Genomic DNA, 5,818 nt, shown 5'->3' on the forward strand with positions numbered 1-5,818 from the left:
ATTGATCACCATGGCGTAAGATCAAGTTTAAAACTTGACTTGATACCTAATAGCCAAAAATGATGCAAGATTGGGTTTAAAACCCGACTTGACACCAAAACAAGAAATATTAAGTTGAAATTGGAAATTTTAACTAATAGGATGGAATTCCAAGATCGATTTGAGGACAAATGAGATGACAAAAATTCCTCAAAACTCAACTTTAGAGAAAGGATGACGAATTTGAGAAAAATTCGTAGGGGTTATCCAATTTTCACACAAAACGAAAATAAGGATAACAACCCCAAACATGAATCTTCATCTCATATTGATTAAACATATACCTTTTATGAATTAGCCACTATAATATAGGACTTATCACAATGACCATTCAATAAATACTCCTTCCCCTTCAAGACCAAATTATATTGGATCTTTGTTCATAAATAGATATCATACCTCTCATACAAGAAAAAAATCCCAAATATCACACTACAAATGTTGATAGGGACCACATTGAAGACAACTTCATTTAGAAAGTTAAAAATAAATCCAAACAAAAGCTTGTGTTTCTCTATGACTTCCAACTTCACATTATCCTTCAACGAACACAAGAAATAAGGATATCTATGGATGAACACTTTCAAACCTAACTCTTCAATTATTTTTCATGGAATCACATCTGATGGAGGGTGTGAATCAAACAAGCTATCAAACTTGTTATCTTTGGCTTGAAGATTTATGTGGAATAACTTGGTAATATCCTCTTTATTTGAACTCTTCACCCACTAAACCAACTCCATAATTTAGTGTGGAAAATGAAATGTGATTATTTACATCTAAATCACTTTCCATTTAATTGCCTTTATTCACTAAACAGTTCTCTTATATTTTCTCTTGTTCAACCAAGAAGGTGCTAACTTGGGATGTAAATTCTAACATTAACCTTCATCTTATTCATCTTTATCACTATGTGAACAATATAATTTTCCCTTTTCTTTTTGAAATAAATTAAAATATGCATGTCTCTTCCCTCTATAATATCCTTTGCACAATGCTACTCATTTTTCTTGTTGCAATTAAAGGGAACTCTCTTCTTGTCTACTTCAAGGTAGTGTGCTTGGGCACACATCATCAATATTTTTGGATTTTGGCCATGAGGACCACCCCTTATAGATGGACAAAAAACCCACATGTGATCACACCACATGTTTCATTATATTTTTCCCAAGCTAAACTACTTGTTTTTTAGAACTCGCCTACATATGCTTGCACACTTTGCTCTTGTTCTTACTTCAATTAATGTGATTACATCACTCTCTTCTTTATGTAAAATGGGATAAAATAGTTTCCAAATCAATGATTTGAAGTCTTCATATTTTGACTTTAGTGTTAATTTTTGAATCTCCAAATAAATTGCATAGCTATCATACCAAAAAAGAGCATGCCTACAAGTTTCAACCTTGCATAAGCATTTTTTTGTTCTTGAGATAGTCTATGCAAACTGAAATACAATTTCATTTGGGACACCCATTGACCCAAATTTCTTTAAACTTTTTTCTATTATACAATTGGGTGTTTTTGGTCTCAATTGTGAGGTAATCATTATATTTTAGAGTTTCTTTCTCAACTCACACTTTCTCAAATTCATCCTCTTCATAAGGCACCTTAACAATATACATCTTAGTTATCAAAGAAATAATCATATTTCAAGAATGTTAAGTTTCCCTTCCACCAGTAAAATCGTAGCCACATCTATTTCTAACCTCTAAAATCTTGTTTCTCCATCTTCATCTTTGTCCATATGTGTTTTCACTGTTTCTACCATTCATTCCTTTGGCTCTATTTCAAGCTCAAACAAAAATAAGCTCTTGATAGCAATATCATAAAAAAACCTCCATTTTCCACTTGATGTCATGGATGGTATAAACCTACAATCAAACATATAGCAATAAATCAAATGCTTTTGATTTCTCTCATGCTAATTAATCCATAAAATAGGATTATTATGCCACACATATAGTCATTAATAAACAATATTTCAATGCTAAGGCTTCTCAAAACACCTTGACAACTAATTCTACCACCTACAATAGATTTCAACTATCAAAATGTATATGCAACATAGAATAACAAATATCTAATCATCCACATAATGTAAAAATAATATAACAAGTATGCTCAAAATAATTTGGAGAAACCCAAATTTTAGCTAAAAATCTTTAGTCTAAGTATCTACTCCTTGTTCCACTATGCAAAAAGGAAGTATAATGAGTTACAAAAGATATATTATCCTCAATAAGCTCTTATTCGCCTTAACAACTCTAAACAAAACTATCTTACACTCCCTTATTATTAAATAGACTTGCAACACACACTTGCTTTAAAATGATGGCTATATACCACCATCAAGAGTGTCACCCTTCCAAGATGTGGATAAGGTACTTAAGACATCCCTTCAACTTCCTTAAGATGAGAAAGAAAACTTGAACATTATAATAGAAGAGAAAATGTTTGGCATTAGAAGTGATAACCCATTTCCCACATAAAGATGTATTCACCTCTTTACCAACATATAGTTTGTTACATTGTGATGAATTCATTAGGGAAAATGATGAGTTTGCCAATGGAAAATGTATCTTTTCTAAGGTAAACATGTTTTTTACACCAATATAATTAGGAAACTCGTCATTCTTTTATTTCTACTAGTTTCTTATTCTATAACTTTCATTGAATGTAAATCAAAGGAATATCAAACTAGACTTAGCCTACATCGATCCTTTGCACATCTTGTGCACCTATTTGATGAAAAATACACATGTTTTTCATCTAGTGCAGTCACCAATTAAGAGGGACCTCAAAGAGATCAATCCAGACCGGGCAGCAAGAGTAAATATAATGGAAACAAGAGGATATGATGGAGGCAATTTAGATCATGAAAACTAATTACAGATAATTGGTAACATTCGGTTTACAAAATTCGGCTCATTGGCCTACTACATACATGCTCAATTACAGAATCGGTCAACTCTAGACCTCTAATTCTGAAGATCTATCTTCCATGTTCTACCTGACTGAAGTATGATTCTTAATTACATTGATTTATATGATCTAGGGAGATCCAGTCGACACAAAAGGGATCAAATGTCGAAGAACAAGATCAACGTGTAAAACCAACAAGTTGGTCTCCGCCAAAGAGATTCCTCTGAAAAATCCAAAGGATGAAGTGTGGATCAAAGGGAAGGTCGGCCACACGCCAAGGAACATTGGATTCAACAAACTGAAGCTCTGCAAGCTATAGAAAGGATCCGTAAGATTTTCCAATGCAAAAGGTCCAAGCAGTTCTGGTGCCAGAAAACTGTCTTGGAATCCGGAATCGATAACTTGCCAAAAAATGATCCAAATGCTCTGCAGTTTAGGAGTAAGGAAGATGATCATGTCCTCAAGCAAAATCCAACTCTGCAAGATTCGGTGAGCCAATGCAAGAAAATGCAAAAAGAAATGTTGAAATGGAAAAACAAAAAACAAACTGGAAAGGAAATGTTTTTGGTTGATGCAAGATTGCCAAGAACCGGGGATGCTCCTGGATCAGACATCTGGGGTTGTTGAAAAAGTGAGTCTCTCACTTTTTGGGGTAAGAGTAAAACCAATGCAGTCTACCTCTGCATGATAAATCCAAGATGAATCTTCAACTGGTCCGTCCTCCCATTTCACAAGATACTCCATGTACTGACTGCTCTGAGTACTACGTCCAATCCTACTGTCCAAAATATCTTCAATCTGCTTTGGTTCCTTCCGGGGCAACTGTTTCTCCAAGTCTACAATACTATCTTCACTAAATTCTTATTCATGATTGATGTAGATCTGCAATGTTGAATATAGGTGAAATACTCAAACTATCTGGTAATTCTACTTCATATGCATTTATGGAACTAAACTTCCTCAAGATCTTACAAGGTCCAAACTTCCTCATCTATAAATTGTTATAGGTTCCAACTGGAAATCTCTCTTTTCTCAAGTATACCATCACTTCATCACCAACTTCAAATTTCCTATGTCTCCTTTTCTCATCTGCTTTCTCCTTATACTTGTTGTGCATATCCTCCAAATGTTGCTTAACCTGAATATGTAAGGCCTTCATGTGATCTGCATATTCTTCTGCTTCTGTACTCCTCTTGTCTTCAGTACTGATATCTCTCAATTTTGATATACCTCTAGGGTGTGCTCTAGTAAAAATCTCAAAAGGTGTTCTTCTAGTACTCTTGTTCACTGAATTGTTGTAGGCAAACTTTTCTTGTGCAAGAATCAAATCCCAACTTCTAGTTTTCTCTCCAACTAAGCATCTGAACAAATTTCCCAAGATCTTGTTTACTACCTTTGTCTGTCCATTAGTCTGTGGGTGAAAAGTAGAATTGAACTTCAAATTTGTCTTCATCTTCTTCCAAAGTGTTCTCCAAAAATAACCAACAAACTTAGTGTCTCTGTCTGAAACTATGCTCTTAGGTAATCCATTCAATCTCACTGCCTCCTTGAAAAATAATTCAACTACATGCATTGCATCTAATGTCTTCTTACAAGGTATGAAATGAGTCATCTTTGAGAATCTATCCACCACCACAAATATAGAATCATTTCCTTTCTGTGTCTTAGGCAATCCAAGTATGAAATCCATGATTATATCCTCCCAAGGTCTCTCTGACACTATCAAAGGTTTATACAATCCCACATTCTAACTCCTACCTTTTGTAACTTGATAAATTATACAGCTCTGCACAAATTTCCTAACATCCTTATGAATCTAAAGCCAAAAGTAATGTTCACTCACCAATGCTACTGTTTTGTCAACACCAAAGTGTCTGGCTAATCCTCCATTATTCTTCTCCTTTATCAGATTCACCCTTATATAACTTTTAGGTATATACAATTGAACTCCTCTGAATAACATCCCATGCAGATTGAAATAATCCAACCATTTTCTTCTGTCCACCATAATCGGTTCTCTACATGCTTTCCAAGGTTCTGCAAAATCTGGGTCATCATCATACAAGGTCTTCAACTCATCAAATCCTAATATTGTCACTCTCATCTCTATCAGTAAATTCCTCCTTCTACTTAATGCATTAGCAACTTTGTTTGACTTCCCACTCCTATGCTTCAACACAAAGGTGTAACTCTGCAAAAGTTCTACCCATCTCATATGTCTCTGATTCAACTTGCTCTAACTATTCAAATATTGCAAAGCTTGATGATCAGTATACAATACAAATTTCTTAGGCAACAGGTAATGTCTCCATTTATTCAAGGCTTGAACTATGGCATAAAATTTATGATCATACATTGAATATATCCTCTTGGCATCATTCAACTTTTCATTAAAATAAGCTACTACTCTCCCTTCTTGACGCAATACTACTCCAATTGCATTCTCGCTTGCATCACAGTTCACTTGAAATACTTTATTGAAATCTACTAAAGCTAACATAGGCTGTTCAGTGAACTTCTACTTCAACAATTCAAAACTTTTATTTGCTCTGGTGGTCCACTTGAATTCCTTCCTATCACCTCTCATTGTCTCAATCATAGGGCTACAAACTGAACTGAAATTTTTGAGAAACTTCTAGTAGAAACTAGCCAATCCATGAAATGATATAACCTCTCCAATTCCTTTTGGTGTAGTCCATTCAATAATTTCTCTTACCTTCTCAGGGTCCATCTTCAATCCATTCGCAAATATCACAAATCCCAAATAGACTAACTCTTCCTTCATGAAAGTACACTTCTTAAGGTTTATTAGCAACTTTTCTTCTCTCAACCTTTGCAAAACCTGTCTTAAATGTAA

The sequence above is a fragment of the Cryptomeria japonica genome, chromosome 6 (assembly GCF_030272615.1).
Source record: "Cryptomeria japonica chromosome 6, Sugi_1.0, whole genome shotgun sequence".
NCBI classification, from domain to species: Eukaryota; Viridiplantae; Streptophyta; class Pinopsida; order Cupressales; family Cupressaceae; genus Cryptomeria; species Cryptomeria japonica.